This window comes from Hyaena hyaena, unplaced genomic scaffold, assembly GCF_003009895.1.
Source record: "Hyaena hyaena isolate Hyena2069 unplaced genomic scaffold, ASM300989v1 scaffold_316, whole genome shotgun sequence".
NCBI lineage: Eukaryota > Metazoa > Chordata > Mammalia > Carnivora > Hyaenidae > Hyaena > Hyaena hyaena.
This window is the reverse complement of record NW_024080946.1, coordinates 1,390,193-1,414,018: the sequence shown is the minus strand read 5'-3', so window position 1 is coordinate 1,414,018 and position 23,826 is coordinate 1,390,193. Positions and strand designations below refer to the sequence as shown.

General features: G+C 50.6%; 1 protein-coding gene and 1 long non-coding RNA gene across 2 annotated transcripts in view; both read right to left on the bottom strand.

Moving 5' to 3' along the window:
- RAB7A (RAB7A, member RAS oncogene family) overlaps positions 1 to 10,195 on the bottom strand; it is a 69,086-nt gene extending 58,891 nt beyond the window's left edge. Inside the window, exons 1-2 of the mRNA XM_039248609.1 lie at positions 10,183 to 10,195; positions 9,966 to 10,135 (exon numbers count right to left, since the gene is read on the bottom strand). The gene's annotated coding sequence lies outside the window, so the exon portion shown is untranslated. The remainder of the gene's footprint in view (positions 1 to 9,965; positions 10,136 to 10,182) is intronic.
- Positions 10,196 to 18,765: 8,570 nt separating this feature from the next.
- LOC120242692 lies at positions 18,766 to 22,089 on the bottom strand. Its single transcript, XR_005531140.1, has 2 exons — positions 21,879 to 22,089; positions 18,766 to 18,883 (listed from the first exon to the last, which is right to left on the bottom strand). It is a non-coding gene; the product is annotated as an uncharacterized LOC120242692 (long non-coding RNA).
- Between the last annotated feature and the right edge of the window lie 1,737 nt (positions 22,090 to 23,826).

Here is a 23,826-nt window from a genome sequence, read left to right as displayed (position 1 = left end):
TGATTAGCTTTGGGGGGAAGACAGATCAACCAGTCTAGCATCTCCCCTGAAGCCCCTCCCCTAGAGTAGGTAAGACGCATAGGTGTGTGTCAGCCACACACATGAAATACACGTCTCAGGGATTCAGTGAAAGCTGAGAACGGTACGGGCTAGAAATGAAGCTGGGGGTACCCGAGCCAGGCAAGATGCCGACAGGCCGGAGAGAAATGAAGGGAGGCGGCAGGAAGGAAGCAGGGAACAGTGCGCTAAGGAAAAGGGAAGTAAGACCACTCGGGGCAATCAGGGTCCGTGTCAGAGAAAGGACAACACCGGGGAGAGCAGCGCAGGCGGTCCGTGGAGCGAAGGAGCGGGGGGCAAGGGCAACACAGAGGGCTCTGAGGGCTGGGGAAGATCAGGCCCTAAGGAGGGCTTTCAGGCAGTCCCCCAGCACCTGAGGAGAAGGACTGGGAGAGAGGGGCGGTGAGACATCAGTAAACAGGCCTCGGTACGTCCGCAGGATTCCAACACTGAGAACACGGAAGGCAAGGGAATGCTCACACTCAGCTGCTTCTTTCCCACCTACTTTGTGCAATGGGTGTATTTTAAGACACTTGAATTGAGATGATCACACATCGCTTATTTCTTTATAAAGTTTTTTAAAAATTTATTTAGAGAAAGAGAGAGAGAACACGTGCTCAGGAGAGGGGCGAGAGAGAATCCCAAGCAGGCTCCCCGCTGTCAGAGCAGAGCCCTACACAGGGCAGGGCTCGAACTCATGAACCCTGAGATCACGACTGGAGCCGAAGTCAGATGCTTAACTGACTGAGCCACCCAGGCGCCCCATCATACATCACTTAAAAGAAAGAGACTTCTTAGGATGGAAAGGTGATTTGTGAGTGAGGCAATCTGTTATCCTTTTTGGCACTGCAATCACCAACGGACTGCGGCAAGAATCTATGAGGCAGCCTTTCCCCAGACGCCTAGTCTCGTACCTGTTACAGCAAGCCTCTGCAAAACTAGGACTATTACCTAAATATTTCCAACTCTGTGCTTTCCGACCGAGTCCACAGCAGAATCCCACTTCTTGGTCTCTTGTGTGGTGTGACTCACTCTGGCCAGTGAGTTGTAAGCAGAAGTGACGTGTCACTCTGGGCTGGAACATTTAACTTCAGAAGCAAGACCTTCCCATAGTTCTTTATCACTTTGCTAAGATGCCCAGCAATATTCCAGATCGGGCTGCTCCTTCAGCTGGAGCAGGACGGAGACAGAGCCCCTGGAAAGCCCATGGTGCCCGTGCTGCGTGAGGAGAAAACACACTTATGTTGCTTTCAACCACCCTGAGGTTATCTGCAGACTAACCGAGCCTATTCAGTCTCATACTGCTGGAAAATCACTACCTGGAAACTTACATTTCAAAGAACATCAAGGCATCCTTTTTAAAAACCCTTACACAAAACTAAACAATAAAATTTACACAGGCTCTCCTTCTATAAGTTATTTTTCTCACAACTATCAGCGTTAGAGGAACATTCGGCAGCGTGGACTATGGAGCGCCGGTTCTGACCCCACTGCCCAGGGGCCCCATGGCACCGAGCGTGTCCTTTCAGGCCCCGGCTTCTGCGAAGAGCAGGCTAATAACTTACATGCTTAGACTGAACTCTGAAGTGAAGCATAAACAAGGTAACAGTTGAGCTCAGTAAGAGAGTAATGATATGTACACACTTTGTTCCATGCCTCATTCCTGTGGGGAGGGGAAGAAACTAAGACAAGGTTTACAAAGAAGCAAGTTTCTTGAAAAGCAATTCTGTTAAAGAGGACTTTGCAGCCCAGCCCAAGACCCTCTCGACCATGCTGTGCCCCACTGCTCTCGAGCTTTCTAAAGTAAAGGCAGGTGCCAAACAAGAGCAGAGGCTTCGGTCAGAGACCTGTATGATGGTACCTTCCCGCACCCCCCCCTTTTTTTTTTTTTTGTAAAACAGACTAGAAAGCAGATAGCTAGTACAACAGCCAGTTACACAGAACCATTTCAAAAGCTCAAAGCTTTTATAGCAACCCTAGCTTATCTCGGGCATTTACCAGTAAAACAGATTGTTCATATATTGCTAAAAGGAGCCCACAATGGGCTGGCCGGCTACAGAGGAAAACCTAACTGCTCTTTCTCCATCCCATCCCCCCAGACCAACTCCTTTTAATCTGTGTTAAAGGCACTTCTGAGGAAACACCTCTTTGAAGGTTTAAACACATTTGTATTTGCGTCCTAGCCCACTAATCTCTCAATGTGTGTGTTTCTTTGTAAATTATAACATCAAAGTCATTCCTTTCCATACCTGGGGTACCACCTGCCTTACTCAACAAGGTTGTGAGGTTCAAGTGAGAGGGTTATGCCCTATCCTAGCATTACCTAACGAAGTATCACTTTGTTAAACATAAACCCCTCAGGAAGGCACTAGAGTGCCTCCCCTCCCCCACTCCATCTGGCCCCCAGACATCTACTCATTCCCAAAGTGGAGATAATGCAGTCATTCCATCTGCCTTAGCATTTCCCTACCTCCATTCATTTGCTTATGCCATTCCCTCCGAATATGATGGGTTCCCTAGCTTCCCTTCCATACAACTCTACCAGCACCCACCTAACCCAGCCATTTCAACACCTCTAGCATTTTCTTTAAGCTATTTTTATGACTCTCCCTTGCCTTGTTTTACAATCATTCCTAAACCTCCAGTGATCTTTATTTTATACTCCCCACAGCTGTCAGCAGTGTTTTCTTATGGCAGACAATAAAAATCTGTCAAATGAACACAGAATACACTTTAGCATTCAGGAAAGCTCTACATATTAATCACTGGCCCAGAAGCATAACTTACATGCTACAAATAGTAATTTACTGTGCAAAGTTAGAACCGGAAAACACTTTTTAAGTTTACTGAGTAATATTTCAAGATCCATCCTAGAATAATTTATCTCTGCCCTCAAGGAGTTTAGAGTGGGAGGGAGGCAAAGTCATGTAATATTATTCCAACCAAATGAAGGTCTACAGTGGATGTACAAGCTCAAGATCACTCAGCCAGAAAGCTGTTGGTCAAACACCAATATCTAAATGGTCAGAACATGTGGACAGACCTATTTCTAGCATGTGTAGGACGGAATCCAATATTTTAAGGACTCAAGTATCAAATCAAAGAATTTGAATAAAAGCACTGTCCACTACTGCTAGACTTCTACCCAAGAGATGATACTTCGGGGCCCATTCCGCCAGCAGGAATGAATCCACATCATAAATGCAAAAACTAATCCACAAGAGCAACTACGGAGGACTAACCACTCAATGAAGCCCTTCTGCTTTTCTACCCCGAATGGATTTAAGAAGCATTTACAAGAGATTGTCCCAAACTATAACACATTTAGCTCCAGAAACAACTTCTCTACTCCCTCAAGGAATGTGCCTGCACCGGTAATCAATGGGGCCATAAAGAGACTCCTACCAGAGGAGCAAAAAAAAAAAAAAGTTAAAAAGAGGTGTTAGCAAGGATGTGGAGGTCTTAAATACTGCCACTGCGAGTGTAAGCTGGTACAACAATTGGATAATTGACAGGATCTATACCAAAGTGTAACAGATACCGTTATGGGCGTGTCCACACCAAAATCATAACCCCCAACACCTCAAAATAGGACTATCTTCAGAGACAGGCACTTTAAAGAAATGATTACGATTAAATGAGGTCATGAGAGTGAGTTCTAATCAATATGAGAGATGTCCTTGTGAGAAGAGATTACGACACAGGCATGTGAGGACACAGGACAGCCATCTACCAGCTAAGAGAAGTCCCTCAACAGATCAACCCTGCCAGCACAACAGAACACAACACCTTGAGCCTCTAGCTTCCAGAATTAAGGGAATTTTTTTTCTTTTGGTTAAGCCGCTCAGGCTGCGGTATTTGTTACAGCAGCCCTAGCAAAAGCATACACACACAGACCCCTAAAACCCAGCCTTTCCATTGCTCAGTGTTAAGCTAAGAGAATTGTGTACATACTGTTCGTCATAAAAGCCTTCTGATAGACAGGAACACACATTACTTCTGACAGCCATAAGCTACCCAAACGCACACCAACAAATCAATGAACACATTTGGTATACCACATGATGGAAGACTTCTGAGCAACAAAAATGGAGTTCACAACTGCACTCGACACAAAATCTCACAAACAACAATGGAGCAAAGAAACCAGACACAGAAGAGGACATAGTGTATGACTTCATTTATACGAAGTCCAATCCGGGCAAAATCACGCTACGGTGTTATCAGCAGACTCCTTACCTGGGGAGGAGGGCATGAGAAAGACTTGAGAAAGGCACAAGGGGGCTTCTTAGTTTACAAAGATTCTCCAAGTCAGGGCACCTGGGTCTCTCAGTCGGTTGAGCGTCCCACTTCAGCTCAGGTCATGATTTTGCAGTTGGGGAGTTTGAGCCCCGCACTGACCACTCAGAACCTGGAGCCTGCTTCAGATTCTGTGTCTCCCTCCCTCTCTCTCTCTCTCTGTCCTTCCCCCACTTGTGCTCGCTCTCAAAAACAAACATTAAAAAAAAAAGCAAAAATTATATATACGTGTGTGTGTGTATATATATATATATAAAAAGTCCTCAAGTTCACTTATTTGCATACTTTTCTGTATGTTCTGCTTCAAATTCAAAGTTTAGTAACATATAGAAATGACAAATTACTTAAAAACCAGGGTAACATTTTACTTATCCATTGTCCCCAAGCCTAATAACTTCATTCTGGAATTGGATGCATCAGATATTTCACTTGTTGCCATTCAACATCTGAAAACCGCAGCTAGTCTCATGGTACCCAGCTTCCCATCACAGAGTGTTTATAAGGAGAAGTCCAGTCTCCACCACGGTTAAATTCTCACACTATATTTTACTCCATTTCATAAAAGAAAGGTATTAAAGGATACATTCATAGGAAGAAAACCACCAGTTAACTCTGCGGTCTTCCTCTGGGTAGTGAATGGTAGTTTTTCCCTTTTTACTTCTGTATTTCCCTAGTGTTTCTTTTTCTTAAAAACAACTGACTCATTTAATAACCAGCAAAAGAGAAATGTCATTTATTTTTTTTTAATTTTTAAATGTTTTATTTATTGTTGAAAGAGAGAGAGAGAGAGAGCGAGCACGCACACACACAAATGAGGGAGAGGGGCAGAGGGAGAGAGGGAGACACAGAATCGGAAGTAGGCTCCAGGATCCAAGCTGTCAGTGCAGAGCTCGACTCAGGGCTCGAACTAATGAACCTTGAGATGACCTGAACTGAAGTCAGAGGCTTAACCAACTGATGAGCCACCTAAGTGCCCTGAGAAATGTCCTTTTAAACAAAAGGTTGTGGGCAGGGGGTGTCTGGCTGGCTCAGTTGGAAGGTCATGCAACTTGAGATTGGGGTTGTGACTTCAAGGCCCACATGGGGTGTAAAGATTACTTAAAAAAATTTTTTTCATCAATAAATAGTAGCGGAATAAAAATCCGTTTTTTAAAACTGTTTATGTATTTTGAGAGCAAGCACGTGCCCACATGCAGGAGCAAACAGGGGAGGGACAGAGAGAGAGAGAGAGAAACAGAAAGACGGAATCACAAGCAGGCTCCGTGCTGTCAGCACAAAGCCTGTTGCAGGGCTTGATCACGACCTGAGCCAAAATCAAGAGCTGGACTGTGTCACGGCAAGCGCTCCAGAAAAACACCTGTTTACAAGAGGTCAAGTGCGAGCCTTTAGGGCAGGCACGTGTGCTCCGAAGGCAGGGCAGCTGGCAGGCAGGGTGCCAGGGGACCCAGAGCGCGGTCCCGTGGCTGCACCACCCGGGCGCCAGGCCACAGTCGCCCCGGCACAGCGACAGCGAAGGCCACGCTCTCCGCGGGCGCTCGGGGCAGCACGTGAAACGCCATGCACACGGTGAGCAGCACACACACCCTAAAAAGCATCTGTCTAAAGTCAAGGATCACGCAGGGAAGCTCCTACAAAACGTCAGTACTCTTTAACAGCCGTCAACTGGCACAGGCCACAGGGTGTAAGACGTGGCCCAGACGACCCCGGGTGAGGTCTCTAAGTGCACGGGGCACTGCAGGTAGACTGACGACCATGGGTAAGAGGCACTACTCTTCATAAAGTCTGTGCGGTCACCGCTGGGATTTTCCAGCTCGGTCATAGATTCTCAAGTTAACTGGAACTAAAAGCACACCAAACCGAAATAAACTTTTCATTACAACTGCACGCGGACACTGGAGACCGACGATGTCCACTCTTTACTCACGGTGCAATTTCTGAAGGATTCTGGAGGCGGGCTGGGAGGCGCCGGCGGCACCTGCAGAGTCGGGGAGGAGAGAAGCCCCTCGCTGGGGCTGGAAGCAGGCTCCCCAGCAAGCTCGCCTGGGGGCCAGGGGGAGCTCCCGGGATTCCTGAAGCGCCCAGGTGCCCGCACCTCCCTCGACAGGCTTCAGACTCACTCTGCCCCTATGGCAGGCAACCAGGGAAGTGCCCGACGCAATCCGCCAGGCCAGGCCGATCGCCACGTCAGCGATGACATCAGCAAGCAGCCAGGCCAGGAGAGGCCCGGGGTCCCTGCACGGAGAACCGCATCTTCAGGCAGATGAACGAGGCCAACACTGTAAGTCACCGCTGGAACCGACTCCCAAGCCTTCTTCCTCCCCCACAGACATTCTGCAAGTAGCTATTCTTAAATTTGTTTTTGAAATCACAGCCCGAGCACTGAAACTGAAACCCGCCAGAGGCGCTGCTAGAAGAGCCTGTTGTGATTTCAGCCACCACACGTCACTTGTACCTTTGGTTCGCAAATCACGCTGACCACAGTCACCATGAAGAAGTTTTAAAACATGAATGCGAGCTGTTCTTCATTTATTAAAACATAAATGAAAACTCAGAAAGTAGAGGGAAGATGTGAGAGCAAATACTGAAGACATCAACACAGCGCAAAACGTGTCCGCGGGACCTGCAGAGCCGCGCGGACAGATGAAGGTCTGAAACCACTGGGAAGACCATGCAGCCTCCGGGGGAGGCAGGGGTCAGCAGAAAGCCAGTGGCCGCAAGGGGCGGAGGGGGGAGCGCTAATTTCCGGAGCTTCAGTCTCCCCCAGAGGCGGACATCAGTGCCAAGGGAACTCGGGGAGGCTCCTCCTCACTTCCCTGGAAACCCTGCTTATCACTCCTAGTCCAAGATCTCCTCAAATCCTCAGCCACATTTGCTGAATTACACAGATACTAAGCAGGACGTTTTATCACAGGCATCGTGGTAACCATGTCAAATCTCCGGAAGGACAGGGTACGAGACGGTCTATCACACACGTGGGGTCTGAGTTGGCTACACCGTCACACAGTTCGGCTAACACCAAAACTAAGGGCAAAGATGTTGCTTGTGTGATTCTCTTTGGAGATCGATTAAAAGCTAATCCAACAACCAAACCATTTTTGCTTCACTTGGTGGTGGGCTCAGGAATCGGATGCAAAGCCGTATTTCCTATAAAGCAGTGCTCTCTGATGATGGGGTTTGGGGCTTATGCCTGGCTGGCCCCCGAAACATAACAAGCCAAGCAAATGCCCCGAGTGATTGCTAAGAATCACCTGGAGAGAAATACTAACAAAACTATTTTTAGAATGCCTTCTGCTACATTCCAGGCGACTGTTTACTCATGCGGTTCTACCACAAACGCAAAACTCACATCTCCCTTTAAAGGGAAGACAGAGAGGCTGCAAGGGAAGGGGCGGCACAGGGTTTTACTTAGTATAATACGGACGCAGTAACTGATAAGTGCCGTACCAAACTTTCTTCATCAGCTACAGAAAACACTCCCGCACGCCAAACGTGCCTTTGCTCAGAGAGCACGGCCACAGCTACTGTCCACAGTGTCAAACGGCAGGGACGTGATCTCCTTCCGGCGAACCACAACAACAAAATGCCATCAGAGCAGAAGGAGAAACGAGATCAGTGCTGAAGGTTACTCTTCAAAAGACACAATCAATTTGAAACTGTAATATCATCTTCTATACTCTCCAGAGCGAGCCGCACAAACGCCATTGCAATTAACAGAGCGGTGTTAGAACACCTTCGAGCGGGCCAGAACACCGGCCTGCCCGCCATGAACTCACTTGGGAAGAGAGGAGGCACAACTCTTTCCAAAAGCCTCGGGCTCTACCACCAAGCCACGGCACAGCAGAATCCCCGGTCTCAACCGAGCACCACTTTTAAATCCCTTTGGACCAGGAGCCACACCTACCTCTCTGGGTCAATAACCAGTAATGCCTGAGACACGGCAGACATTCAAAACATCTGAATGAATGAAAAGGTGCTCATCGTTACTCTCCTCCAAACACAAACACTACTTAAGAGGACTGTACTGATGACTCATTTAAATGTATCAGTTGGCATATAGAAGTTCAAAAAAAAAAGAAAAAAGAAAGAAAGAAAAAGAAATCAGAAGACAACAGGGTTGTGGGGACCGAGCTTCAGCTCGGACAGTGTCTCCAGAACTACTCACAACTCACCTTGCAGTTCTTAGACCCAAATCTGAGCACTGTCTCCCAAGTCTGAAGAGACTCACCAAAGAGGAGACTATTAATCCGCGGAGAAGTCATGCGGCTAATCAGCTGCTTAAGTCACAAGGAAGAGACAAGAGCCTGTTCTTCGGAGTCCAAAGAGAAGACACAGTACTTTCAACAGGAAAGAACTGCCTGGATACCCACACACCAAGGTTCTAAGGAAGGTTCACAAGGCAGGACTGCCGGGCTCAACTTGTCTGACAAAAGATTTCGGCAACAAAATTCTCCAGACCTCCATTCGGCCCTCGGCTACAGCTACTGGGCTTCTACCTGACTAGCACCACGCTGCGCAAAAGCCGGGTGAAAAGTCACAACCGCGTGTAGAACATCCTCTGGTTTTCAGGTGGAACTCGGGTAGTTACGGGAACAGGCTTTCGAACGGCATCACTAAAAACAAAGGAGGCAGAGAGGCAGAAAGCAGGTAGCAAGGGGACCGCACACCTGAGCGGCGGGGAGGCGGTGCAGCCCGGAGACCGCTCACAGGGCTCCGGAGTCTGACGGCCCGCGGTCGAATCTCCCTCCAGAAGTTATCAGCCGTGACCTTGGACAAACAAGTCAACCTGTCCGTTCTCCGACAACAACGGTGCTTCACAGGGCGGCTCTGAGCGTTCGACATAACGATCCGTGCAAAGTTCCTGCCACTCGGCCCCAAACACAGTCCGCGCTCAGGCGGCTGCGACGACTACGCTGTTTCCCACGTTCACGAATTCGACGCGGCGGAACCCCCGCCCCGACGCGGCGGAACCCCCACCCGGCCCGCCAGCCAACCACCAGCCTTCCCCCGGTTAAGTTTGAAAACTTCGTTCGGGATTCGGCACCGCAGACTCACGACAAAAAGCTCCGGGTCCCGCAGGGCCGGGGGCGTCTCCCACGTCCACAAGCGCCCGCGGCGAGCCCGGTGCACGTGACCGGCCTCGCGGCCCGGCCTCGGCGGCTGTCAGGGAGCCTCCCCCCGGCAGGGCCCGGCTGCGCGGCTCGGCCCCGGGCGCCCGTTCCCCGCGCCCCCCGACGGGGCAGCGGGCGGGCTCGGCTCCGACGCGCTCGGCCCCACAGCGGCCCCGCCGCGGCGCGGGGCCCCCAGAGGCCACCCGAATCCGGACACCCTCCCGGGTCTCGGGTCTCGACGCTCCCGACAAACAAGGCGTCCGGGGAGGCCGGCCCGGGGTCCGCAGCCCGGCCGGAGGTCACACCCGGCGACCTGTGACCTCCGCCCCGGCCGGGCGCGGTCCGGGCCTGCGCCGGGGCCCGAACGACGCGGAGCTGCCCCGCGAGGCCTGCGCTGGGTGCGGGGCCCGCCCGAGGCGCGGACGCCGCGAGGCCCGGCGACCGCGGAGCGGAGGAGGGGGATGGGGCCAGGCCACCGGCCGCGCTGGGCCCGCTGCTTACCGCGGCCGCTCCGCTGGGGGCTCCGGGCCGGGCGCGCAGCTGGGGCTCCCGCCGGGGAGGACGTGCAAGGGAGGACGGGGGCAGAGGAGAGGTCCCAGCTCCGGGTCCCGCGGGCTCCTCGGCGCTCGCCAAGCCTCCGACGCCGCCGCCGCCGCCGCCGCCGCCGCCGCCTCGGGCTTTATGGCCAAGACTCCGGCTCCGCTCCCACTTCCGCCACCGCCGCCGCCCCGAGCGGAAGTACCTGTCACGAGACGCTCGACGCCAAGAGTGCGGGGGAGGAGCCCCGCCTCAATCTCACGTCACGTTCCGGCCGCCTCTGGGCTGAGCCTCGGTCACGTGGCACAAACATGTCTGCCCCCTGGTGGCTGTCGCCATCTTTGAGGCTCGTACAATGAGCAGGGCGGCGCCATGTTGAGCCCACACACCGACGTCCCGGCCGTTCCCGGTTCCCCTGGAATAATGAATGCCGGGGGAAGAGAGGACGGGAGGAAACCGGCTCTTCCCGGAGCGTCCTTCCGCGGAAGGCACTGATCAGAACTGAACGGCCCTACTGTGTGCCCCGAGCTCGTCAGGACGCACAACGCATGCGCTAGGAACTGGCTTTCTCGGGGAACTCCCTGAGTGGTGAGACCCAAGAGAGCGGTTCTATGACAAACTCACGATGGGTTGAAAGGAAGGGCACTCGTGTACACGGAGCACCCACCGGGACCCTGTACTATACCCCTGGATCATCTCCATTCGTCCTTACTTTAACTGCTTTAAGGAAAGATTAGGTTCACCATTTTGCAAATAGGGAACAAAGACCCACTGCAGGTCACTGGACATCGCTGCACACAGTCGACGTGGCTCACACAGTGGAGGGGTGGAGCGGGCTGCGAACCAGGGGATGTGTGATGTCAACGTGCATAATCCAGGAGACTGCAAGTGACTGCACCCACTGTACCTGGTAAAGACATGGAGGCAAATCAGTCACTACCAGAACATTTTTTCTGGCAGAAGGAAGGGTCCAAGAAAATCGAAAGACAGTGTAATCCGACTAACATGAGGTCGCTTCCTATTGAGGCACAGATATGCCAGGTGGAGCTGTCACACAAAGTAAACTTTATTTGCAGCAAATCAGGAGATCGCTGGGGAATAACTTCCAAAGTCATAACTTCCTGAGCAAGGGCAAATGGGTTCCTTTTATTAGGGTTAGGATGGATAATTAGATAGGGAAGCCTTGTCATCATATGTAGAGGGGGGCATCAGGAGGCGCAGGCACCTTAAGGAAACACGCCTATACATACGTTATATGTTGCGTATATGAGGCGTATGCCCCTCCTCGGACAGAGATTTTACTATTACAATGGGGTAACGGTAACTAGCGGTCACTCCATGGATCTGTCCATGCTCCATCTTGCACTGGCTTGAGTGGGGGATTAAATTCAAACTGGACTGGGTGGTCTGGGCAGTTGCTACTGCCTAAGGGGTATTTTGGTTTCCCTCTAGGATGTTATGCCCTTCAGGTCTTTTGCCGGAGTTAAGAAATAAGCTGGAAAAATGCGCTTAAAGAAGAAGGTGAGAGAAAGGTCAGAGAGTACAATAAGCAGGTAGGCAATAAAGGTCCGGCCTTGGGGCCCAGCTGGTGACAACAGCTCGATTCTCTGAGCTTACTATCCAAGGAGAGGCAGTAAAGTTGTATACCCTAGAGCTCTTAGGAGGTGGGATACCCTACCAAGCACCTGCCCCCTCTGAGCACATTAAGATCAACTCAGAACTTTAGCTCCATCTTCAACAACATGCTCTTCTCATAGTCCTTTCCCGTCTTGGCTCATGAAAACTTCACTCTTTCAGTTGCTCGGTCCAAAAAATGTTGGAATCATTCTTGTCTCCTGTAGTGGAATGAATAGTCACCGGCAAAAAGGTAGCCTATATCCCGGACCTGTGGATGTGACCTGATTTGGAAGAAGGGTATTTGCAGTTGGAATTAAAGATCTTGAGATGAGAGCATCCTGGGTTATCCAGGTGGGTCCTACATCCAGTGACAAGTGTCGTTAGAAGATACATATGGAGGACAAACACGCACAGAAAAGAAGTCCGTGTGAAGATGGGGTCAGAGATTGGAGCAAAAGACTGCTGACAGCCACCAGAAGCTGAAAGAGGCAAAAAATGGTGGAGGGTGGCGGTGATTTTGAATTTTCTATTTGCGATGTATTCGAGAGAATATATGTCTGTTGTTTTAAGCCACCAAGCTTGTGGTTATTGTTTACAGCAGTCCTGGAAAATGAATTAAACTGCCCTCTCTCTTGTACCCCTCCTTGACAGCCCTCAAAAGATATTCAGAACATGACTACTTCTTTTTTTTTTAAATGTTTTATTTATTTCTGAGAGAGAGAGAGAGCGCGCGCGTGAGCAGGGGAGGGTCAGAGAGAGAGGGAGACACAGAATCTGAAACGGTCTCCAGGCTCTGAGCTAGCTGTCAGCACAGAGCCTGATGCGGGGCTCGAACCCACAAACCGTGAGATCGTGACCTGAGCCGAAGTCGGACGCTTAACCAACTGAGCCACCCAGGCGCCCCAGAACATGACTGCTTCTTACCATCACTGCCATTACCACCTGTTCTGAACCGCCATCATTTCTCCCCTGGATTGTTGCAAACATCTTGGTTTCCTGCCCCCACCTCACCCCTTATCAATTCTTAACACCGCAGCCAGAGTAATTCTATAAAAATGTCAGCCCACATCATTCTTCTGCTCAACCTCTTCCCACAAATCAGACTAAAACTAAAAGCTTTACAAGCAAAAGGTCCTACCCCATCGGATCCACAAATACCTCTCTGACCTCATCTCTTTCTAATCTCCTCTCAGATCAGTCTGCTCAAACGATGTTAGTTTAAGAAAAGAGAAGGCACACACCTAACTCAGGCCTTTGCAGCTGTATTTTTCTGTGTGAAAAGGTCTTCCCTCAGATACCTGTATGGCCACTGTCACTTTTCTCAGGCCTTGACTTCATTGCCATCTTCAGTGAGAATGGCCTATCCTATTTAAAATAGAAGTTCCCCTTCCTATGGACGCTTAGACACAAAATGCCACTTGCTGTTTCCCTGCTCCCGTTTTGTTTGTTTGTTTATATTGCTTACTTGCTGATTGCTCATCTAGAATGGCTGTTCCGTAAGAGCAGGCATTTTTGTCTGTTTCATTCATTGCTCTGTCCCGGATCCCTAGAATAGTGCTAGAGCGCAGTCGTTGCTCAATGAGTACCATGTGCAGAGTACTCGGGGGAATGGAAATTGGAAATAGTCTTCAAGGCCAAGAATTAAGGAAACTGCAGCCTTACAAAATGCTAGGTTTGAGGGGCACCTGGGTGGCTCATTCGGTTAAGCCTCCGACTTCAGCTCAGGTCACGAACTCAGGGTTCGTGAGTTCAAGCCCCACGTCGGACTCTGTGCTGACACCTCACAACCTGGAACCTGCTTCAGATTCTGTGTTTCTATCTCCCTCTGCCCCTCCCCTGCTCAATCTCATGCTCATGCTCACGCTCTGTCTCTCTCAAAAATAAACATTTAAAAAACAAAAACAAACAAAAAACAAAATGCTAGGTCTGAAGATAAAGAAGCAATTCCAGAACACAGGGAAAGGCAGAGCACAAAAGGAGAGACCTGTGAGCCCCAGCCTTCTGAGAAGCTGACTGAGAAGGCTATTGAGATGTAAACACGAGCTATTTCTTATGGAAAAGGAAGGAAGACTCTACCACAGGGTAGAGTCAAGAGCTGCAGAGAATCATTCCCAGGGAGCAGAATTGGACCGTAATCTAAGAGCTGGGGACGCATACCTAGCTGGATTTCAGAACTGCTATGACCCAATGGTAGCTAGGTCACTCCTCTTTTCCCCCTTTGTTACATCAGGAGTGTCGGCTCTGGCCACCTCAAGCCCGTCAACTCTATTTGTTGGGTTTCTGAAGAGCAGAAAACCTGTCCGTAGTTTACGGGTCTTCAGATCAAGAGGAATAATACTCAAGAAGCTGTTCTTGAGTAATCATCTGGACCCGGAACTGATTTATATGACAAGATGCATTATGAGTCAATGATGTTTTGGGATGAGACTTCAAGGGTCCTTGGGAGGAGGTGAATATCTTTTGCGCAATGAAGTAATATACACAATTTGTGTCTGGAAGGTGGTCTATGGTAGATTAAAGAGGGTGGCACGTTCTTTGCTCCTACTTCGAGATGTGGAATCTGCTTCCTTTCCTTATGAATTTGGGGTGGGGGCGCCTGGGTATCTCAGTCAATTAAGGGTCCGACTCTTGATTTCAGCTCAGGCCACGATCTCCCGGTTTGTGAGTTAGAGCCTGGCATAGAGCTCTGCGCTGACAGTGCAGGGCCTGCTTGAGATTCTCTCTCTCTCTCAAAAATTAAACATTTTTAAAAGAAAGTGCATTGAATTTGGGTTGGCCTTTCTGACTTGTTTGGCCAATAGAGTGTAGCAAAAGTGACACTCTGTGACTTTCACTGCTAAATCACAAAAAGCCTTACGGTTTTCACCCAGAAGTCTCGAAACACTCAGGCAATAGAAGCGCCTTCTCAGAAACCGGCCTCCATGATGCGAGAAGCCCAATCCACGTACAGGTCTTCTTATCAACAGCCCCACCGGCCCACCCAGCAGGCCATCAGCACTAACTGCTAACCATGTAACTGCACCATTTCGAATGTCCAGGCATGTTAAACTTCAAATGACTGTAGCCCCAACCAAAAGTTGACTGTAATCAAGTAAGAGGCCCCAGGTGAGATCAACCTAATTGAGCCCAGCCTACCTATAGAACCAAGAGATGCTAACAAATTTCTGTTCTTTTTTTTTTTAATGTTTTATTTATTTCTGAGAGAGAGAGAGAGAGACAGAGACAGAGAGACAGTGTGAGCAGGGGAGGGTCAGAGAGAGAGGGAGACACAGAATCTGAAACAGGCTCCAGGCTCTGAGCTAGGTGTCAGCACAGAGCCTGACACAGGGCTCGAACCCACAAACCGTGAGATCATGACCTGAGCCAAAGTGGGACATTTAGCCGACTGAGCCACCCAGGCGCCCCGAACAAATTCTTGTTCTAAGCTACTATGTTTGGGGGTTGCTTTGTCATGCAGCAATAGAAAACCAGAAAAGGGCCTATAGAACATGAGGGAGAAAGAACAGTTATATAAATGACCTTCAGTACAACAGGTTTGGGTTGGGGGAGACAGACCTCAGAGTTGTTAGTTAAGGGGGTAACATGATCAGAGCTGTTTTAAGAGCTTTCTGCTAAATTGGAAGCAAGAGAGGAGGAAGCCCAAGCTGGGACCGCATGTGAGGTTGGGTGGGGATGGAATGGCAGGGATTGTGACCTACTGATCCATGCAGAAAACTCAGGGAAGTTCGTCACCTCGTTTAGATACGTGTGAGACCTGGGGCTACCTGATTGAGTTTGAGAGGTCAGAGGGAGAGAGATTGAAGACTGGAGCCTGGACGTTTCAAAGGAGGTTGAGGTGAGGTTAGGAGTGAGGAGTTCCATTCTGAAAATACTGATCCACAGGACCTCTGTGAGGCATGTAAGTGGAGGTATGGAAGAGGCTGAAGCAGAGAGGGGCCTGTGAGCAGTCTAGGTACTTCAGAGTAGCCTGGGCTGACGATAGAGATTGGAGAGTAGGGATGAGTGTAAATAAGATAACCCATGAAGAAAGTCTAGAGGTGTTTCGTTCTCTGAATGAACTATTCACCTAGAATCTCTTATGTACTAAGCATTATTACATGCTAAGAACACAAGAAAACCAAGGCCTCTGCTCTCAAAGTCTTTACTACTTTGTGTGGTAAACAATGCGTAAGTAAACACACTCCCCACCGCCCCAACACACACAGAATTCCACTCAAATTGCCATCAAGAGGGAACTGGTCAAATAAAGTACGATGCAACCAATCAGTGGAATAGTATGTAACTATAAAAAAAAGAATTCTTTATATATTGATATGGAAATATTGCCAAGACATTATTAAGTGACAAAGCAAGATACAGAATAAGATATACCATATGTTCGTTTTGGGGGGAGGAAGGAAGAGTGAAAGTGGAATAAGAACATATTTCAGGGGGCGCCTGGGTGGCTTAGTCGGTTAAGCGTCCGGCTTTCGCTTAGGTCATGATCTCGCGGTTCATGGGTTCGAGCCCCGCGTCGGGCTCTGTGCTGACTGCCAGCTCAGAGCCTGGAGCCTGTTTCAGAGTCTGTGTCTCCCTCTCTCTCTGACCCTTCCCTGCTCATGCTGTCTCTCTCTCTCCTAGAAATAAATAAAACATTAAAAAAAATTAAAAAAAAAAGAACATATTTCAGCAAATAAAAAAATGTGGTTAACTGGTATATCAATAAAGATTTAATCAGAGAAAGAAGCTTAAGAAACTAATGGGAGGGGTTAGACCTACACAATTGGAAAGAAAAAGTTGGTTAAAAAAAAAAAGTTTGTGCAGGCTGTTGTTTCTGTATTCAGTGCTGGATCCAACACTGGTAACCTTAGGTTAGGTAGGCCAGTAATCAGGAAGAAAAGCTTAAAAAAAAAAAAAAAAAAAGAAAGGAAAAAGCACTCGATGTGGAAGAGTACAATGGCACATTGGACCCCATAAGGATAACTAGAACCCATGAGAACCAAAGGGAACCCATATCAGTTTTTCTTTATTACCTCTAACTTCAGTTCCATGTGTAGGTGACCTGCAGCAGCACCTGGTGCCCTTGACCACAAAGCTGCACACATGCTTGGCCCATGGTTCAAAGGAGCTGAAGGGAGAGACTGCATGGCGACTGGAGGAGGCGTGGGTCCCAATGGTGCCTCAAGCCAGCAAGACCGGAAGCTAAGTGATACCAAGAGCTGCCCTACTGGCCAGGGCCCTGTATGGTTTTCAGAGTATAGACGGTATAATTCTTCTTTCACTTTTACCCTCTGAACCTCATGCAAATGTCTCTTATGACCAATGTGAATACAGAGGCACATGGGGAGAGAATTCTGGGAAATGTAGTTCCAGCTTAGTTGTACTACAAAGCCACCATACCCAATGAATGGGATAAGGGGCGTGAGCTGGATTTGCAGTGCATATCCCTTATATTATCTTTAAATTTTAACCATGAGATTATATTCCTTATGAGATATTTAAATTAAAAACAAAAAAAGAAATCCATAAAGCGATGAATGGGAAGCAGATGATAAGATGGTGCGTGTGACGGCCATGGAAGTTGGAGGAAAGGTGATATTAGACACAGGTGGTAAGAAAGGCTCCCCGAGGAGGTGACATTTCAGCAGAGATCTGTTGACAAGGGGGAGCCAGCCTGTTGACGAGACCTGAGCAGAAAATGTTTCAGGTGGATGGAAGAGCGATGGCAAAAGCTTTGTGCGGGAACAAGGCGTCCTGCTCAAGGAACAGCACAGAGGCCGGTGTGGCTGGAGGAGAGTGAGGCGGGAGAAACGGCAGAACCAGGTCATCGGGGGTCCCCTGGGCCACGGGAAGACCCGTGAAGTGTATACTACGTGTGACGAGGCCCCGGGAAGGCTGGGCAGAGCGTGTGCGGGCGCAGGTCCCTGCGTGGGGTGAGTCCTCCTTTCACAGGCCCTGCACTGCAACACCCCTTTTCTGGCAACGCCCCCTCTTCTCCTGTTCCCACGGTGAAGCCACAGCCCTGCTAGGCCCCTGTCACAGCCCGTGACACTGCTTGCTTGAGTTCTGCTCATTCCTCTGCTCCTCAGCCAGACTGGGGGGCTCCTCAGGGACCACCATTTGCTCTGATGGCCCTAACGCCCGAGCGCCCCAGCACGCACAAAGCTTCCCACGCGGCCGAACCGTTCAAAGCAGAGTAAATGTTGCCTTGTTCTCTCCGACATGAAGTTCTCTGGGGTTTGCTGCTTAGATGTGGCCAGTTTCAGGGGCACCTGGTGGCTCAGTCCGTTGAGCATCTGAGTCTTTTTTTTTTTTAAGTCTTTTTTTTTTTTAATGTTTTATTTATTTCTAAGACAGAGATAGAGAGACAACGTGAGCAGGGGAGGGTCAGAGAGAGAGGGAGTCACAGACTCTGAAAAAGGCTCCAGGCTCCGAGCTGGCAGTCAGCACAGAGCCCGACGCGGGGCTCGAACCCACGAACTGCGAGGTCATGACCTAAGCGAAAGTCGGACACTTAACCGACTAAGCCACCCAGGTGCCCCGAGCATCTGAGTCTTGATTTCATCTCAGGTCATGATCCCAGGGCCGTGGGACTGAGCCCTGTGTTGGGCTCTGTGCTGAGATGCTCTCTCTCTCTCTCTCTCTCTCTCTGTCCCTTTCCTCTGCTTGCCTGCTCTCTCTGTGAATATAAAATAAATAAAAATGAGAAAAATTTTAAAAGGCAACCTGGCCAGTTTTGCTCAAGGGTTCTTGGCGGGTCTTACTAACCCAGGCATCACTTGCTGGCTCTCCCTCCACACCCCTGCTCTTCTTCCCTTTTAGGTACTTCCCCCGGTCTATGCCCCTGAGCCTCTGAGAAACTCGCTCGAGCAATCTGGGCCTCGATTTCCTCATTAAGCAGTGGTATTGGGGCGCCTGAGGGGCTCAGTCGGTTAAGTGCTAACTCTGGCTCAGGTCATGATCTCACGGTCCGTGAGTTCGAGCCCTGCATCGGGCTCTGTGCGGACAGCTCTGAGCCTCGAACCTGCTCTGGGTTGTGTGCCTCCCTCTCTCTCTGCCCCTCCCCCGCTCACACTCTCTGTCTCAAAAATAAAATAACCATTAAAAAAATAAATTAAAAAAATTTTTAAATGACATTAATAACACCAACTCTGAGTTCTGGTGGGAATCAGATGTGAAAGTGATTTATCAAGTGCTCTATCATCTGCAGGAGAATGAATGGAGTCCTACAGCAGCTGCTGGGTGAGACAAATCTGGGGTGGCGGCTTCAGGCATCTTCCTGCGAGCTGTAACGAAGGAAAAAAAGATCCACTCATTTGTTCATCCGAAACAAATCAGTGTTCAGCTTCCAGGACAGCCCCTGGGAGCACAGAGATGTACCAGCCACAGTCGCTGTGCTCCAAGAGGTCCCAGGTGTGTGTGTGTTTACGTGGCCAGGTGTAGCCACAAAAAGACAACCTCACATGACACTAGGTCTTCTTCCTCTTCCCGTAACACCAGCCACAGAGGCTTTCCAGAGCCTTCCTGCTCACACCCATAGTAACCCTATTAGGGATGGGCACTCAACCAGCTCCGGGGCAATCAAGGCTAATAACTCTCAAGTCCTGGGGCGCCTGGGAGTCTCGGCTGGTTAAGCTGCCGACTTGAGCTCAGGTCGTGATCTCACGGTTTGTGAGTTCGAGCCCCGCATCGGGCTCTGTGCTGGGAGTCTGGAGGCTGCTTCGGATTCAGCCTCCCTGTTTTTCTCTCCTCCCCCGCTTTTGCTCTGTCTCTCAAAACTGAATAAATGTTAAAAACAACAACGACTTTCAAGTCTGGTTCTTTTTGGGGTGGAGGAAGGCGGATATACTGGAAGAAAGAAGACGTTTTCCCTGTGGAGAAAGAGTAAGACATGTCTAGAATTGCTGGGGGACTTCTCGTCACCGTGAGGGCAGACCTGTCAGAGTAAAGATAAATAACAAGAAAACAGGGCACCTGACTGGCTCAGTTGGTAGAGCATGTGACTCTTTTTTTTTTTATTTTAAAAAATATTTTTTTGCCAATTTTTTAATATTTTATTTATTTCTGAGAGAGGCAGGCAGCGTGAGCAGGGGAGGGTCAGAGAGAGAGGGAGACACAGAATCCGAAGCAGCTCCAGGCTCCGAGCTGTCAGCACAGAGCCGGACGCGGGGCCCGAACCCACGAACCACGAGATCATGACCTGAGCCGAAGTCGGCCGCTCAACCGACTGAGCCCCCAGGCGCCCCCACCCGTCCTCTGGCTTCTGAAGCCATCATCCCGACCATGCTCTGGGTGCTCTGTCCTGCCTTTACTAGGACAGGCCTGTCCCTGCGCGCGCCTCTGGTCCCCTTTGCCCGGGGGGCCCCACACCACGGTCTCCAAGGCCCTGCCGCATTTGTCTGTCTTTCATGCGTGTATTCACGCAACAAGCCTAGCCTGGGCACTCCCCGGGCGGCAAGCACGGGCCGGGGCACCGGAGGGGACGCCGTGAACAAATCAGACCAAACCCCCGCCCGCACGGACCTCACGGTCTAGGGGCCGACACGGAGAACCAGCCGTATAAATAGGTGGCCGATACAGCGCAGCGGGGGGTGACGTGGGGGGGAGGAAAGCGCGGCAGGGACGCGGGGTGGGAAGGGCCCCGCCAGCTCGTCTCCCTTCCTGCTCGCAGAGCCATCAGCGTGGTCTCCAGCACGGCTCTGAGTTCTCCGTCTCACCCATCTCCTCCTCGTCCCGAAGATCTTCACGCGGCTGGATCCTTCCTTCCATCTGAGTCTCAAAGCCGCTAGGGCGGCCGCCCTGGCTGACGCACCCGTGACTCTTTACCCCACGGCCCTGTCACACTGTAGCATGTCCCCACGTCATCTCTGGTTGCAAGAGGAGGTGGGAAGCGAGGGGCCGGGGCAGGCAGCCGCCTTCGGGAGCAGCGGTTTGCCATGGAGGTTGGAGATTACACTTTGGTGGACGGCTTTCTGCCTCCGCCACAAATACAGCATGGTAAGTGCTACATCCGGGAAGCACAGGGGCGAGGGCGGCCCAGGGGAGGCACCTGATGCCGCCTGGGAGACAGAGGGGTCATGGGCGGGCTTCCCAGAGGAGGCAGTGATGAGGTGACTCATGAAGGGTAAGAAAAGAACGTGCTGGGCGAAGGAAGAAGGTGACCGCCAGCAGAGGATGACTAGGCGCAAAGGTTTGGAGAAAAGAGAGAGCGTGTTCATTTGTTTTATTTATTAGTGTTTATTTACTTTTGAGAGAGACAGCGTGAGCAGGGGAGGAGCAGAGAGAGCGCAGACACAGAATCCGAAGCAGCTCCAGGCTCTGAGCCGGCAGCACGGAGCCCGACGCGGGGCTCGAACCCACGAACCGTGAGGTCATGACCTGAGCCAAAGTCAGACGCTTAACCAGCTGAGCCACCCAGGCGCCCCTGTCATAACTTATTCCAGAAATTGCTGAGGGCTCAGAGTTCCTAGAAAACAGCGTTGGAGCAAAGGAAGCCAGAGCGCATGGACACCCAGGAAGAGAGAGGAAGTCATAATAGGGTCTGAGGACCTTTGACCTAGAGGCTCACGGGGCCTTTTCCGGTTTCCTGGCATTGGCAATCGAGGTAGATGCAAGACTGAGGACAGCGTTGAGAGCCTCGCATTTAAGGACGATTAAGGACGTCTACGAAGGCCGGGCAAGAGCAGGCACGGCCCTGGGAGTGTGCAGGGAAGGGGCGGCGCCGGCCCCACCACAGGCATGCTTGCCCCCCACCCCCACCCCTACATGAGCAAGAGTAAGGGAAGGGGTGCGGGAGGAAATCCGTGGAGGCCCAGGGTCCACTGGGGACTCCTGGGTTTTTCTCCCCTCCCCGCCGTCGCCAAGGCGAGGGGACGCTAGGAGACTTGCTCTGCCAGCCGGGTGGGGGCCACAAGCATCTGCTTTCCCAGTGGGAGCTCAGTGTGCTGGCCCCGCCCTCCGCCTCCCTGCACAGGGCAAGGAGAGGGTCAGGAGGATGAGCAGCCCCCGGGGGCGCTGCACTGGGGTGAGGCTGATGGGCAGGAGTTTCCCAGCATCAAGGGTTTGGGCCAGAGGGGCATCGGGCTGGAGCCACCGCGTGAGCTGCCCATCGCCGCAAAACAAAACGCCCGAAAACTTAGTGCCACGAACTAATAGTCATTTATCATCTCACGATTTCCGTGGACGGAAATCTGTTCGGACGGAGCGCAGGACGCGTGACTTGTCTCTGTCCCACGATGTCTGGGACCTGAGCTCGAAGCCACAGTCATCTGAAGGCCTTACCTGGGGCTGGAGATCTGCTTCCCAGGTGCCTCACTCACATGGCCGGCGACCCGGGGTGACAAACCGGTTTCTTTCCACGTGGGCCACTGCAGAGGACTGTCCCCACGACGTGGCCGCCGGCTGCCCCCTGAGAAAACAACCCACGGGACCAGGCTAGAGGCTGTAATGTCTGACCTGGCCCAGCCTCCGAAGTCGAGCGCCATCGCCTCCCCGGGGCTCTGCTAGCATCCAGTTCCACTCTGAGTCAGCGTAAGGGGAAACTGCAGACGGAAATGAACACCAGGCGGGAAAGATCACTGGGCCCAAAGTGGAGGCTGGAGACCACACCCCTGTTTTGCCTCCTCACCCAGAAGGGCTGGCGAGGGAAGGGGGACCCTTAAGGGGACTTGGGATTAATCCTCAGCAGAGCCGAGGCAGGTCTCCCTTATTACGATTTTGATCTCTTGGGGGGGCCCACAGGGTTCTGTGCAAGACTCCCCTGTGCCCTTCTGGAAATGCAGGCCCCACGGAAGATGTCAAGCGTCAGTGCGCCCAGCCAGGGAAGCAGCCACGACCCTGTATCACCCACTAAAAAGACCATCTTTTCCCCACTGCTCTCGAGTATCACCTTTCTCATAAACCTGAGAACTGTCCATTTATGGGTCTGTTTCTAGACTCTGTCCTGGTCCATTGATCTGTTCGCCTATCTTTACGCCAAAACCACACTGTGTTAATTATTATATTTACGTTAGAGCTCTGGCATCTGGTAGCATAAGCCCACCACTTGCCTTCCTCCTCTTCTGAATTGTCTCGGCTCTTGCTGGCCCCTTGGGTCTCCATACAGGTTTTAGAATCAACTTGTCAATATCCACACAAAAATTCTGCTAAAAATATTGACCGGAATTGCATGGCATTAAGTAGATCCATTTGGGGAGAATTTTATCGAGTTGCACAGTTATGATTGAAATGCTTGTTTCTGTACATGTTACACTTCAAAAAATATTTAATGTCAGGAGCGCCTGGGTGATCAGCTGGTCAAGCGTCTGACTCTCGGCCTTGGCTCAGGTCATGATCTCGCGGTTCATGAGTTGGAGCCCCGAGTGGGGCTCTGTGCTGACGGCACGGAGCCTGCTTGGGATTCTCCCTCTCTCCTCTCTCTTTCTCTCTCTCTTTCACTCTCTCTCCCTCTTTCTGTGCACCTCCCGTGCTCATGCTCCCTCTCTCTCAAAATGAAGAAAAAATTTTAATGTCATTTAAAACGTCTGCCACTCAGAGCATATTTCGTATTTGTATTACAAGACATTGGGAGAGGCTTCAAACAATTAACACTACATTTTCTTTTTTTTTTAAACATTTTTTAAAAATATTTTTATTTATTTCTAGGAGAGAGAGAGAGAGAGAGACAGCGTGAGCAGGGGAGGGTCAGAGAGAGAGGGAGTCACAGGCTGAAACAGGCTCCAGGCTCCGAGCTGGCAGTCAGCACAGAGCCCGACGCGGGGCCCGAACCCACGACCCGCGAGATCATGACCTAAGCGGAAGTCGGACGCTTAACTGACTGAGCCACCCAGGCGCCCTAACACTACATTTTCAAAAAGTTTTTTTTTTTTAATGCTTATTTATTTTTGAGAGAGAGGGAGAGAGAGAGCACGCCCATGCACAAAACGGGGAGGGACAGAGAGTGAGGGAGACAGAATCCAAAGCTGGCTCCAGGCTCCAAGCTGTCAGTTTTAACTCCCCAACTGTGAGATCATGACCTGAGCCAAAGCTGGACGCTTAACCGACTGAGCCACCCAGGCGCCCCTAAACTTTCAGAAGGTTTTTACATTTTCCCCTCTGAGGGTTTATATTTCCTCAGATTCCATTGTTTGCATCCTACTTTCATTATTTCAGACAGCCCACACTATCACTACCTCTTTTTTTTAATATGTTTTTCAATATTTTTATTTATTTCTAGGAGAGAGAGAGAGAG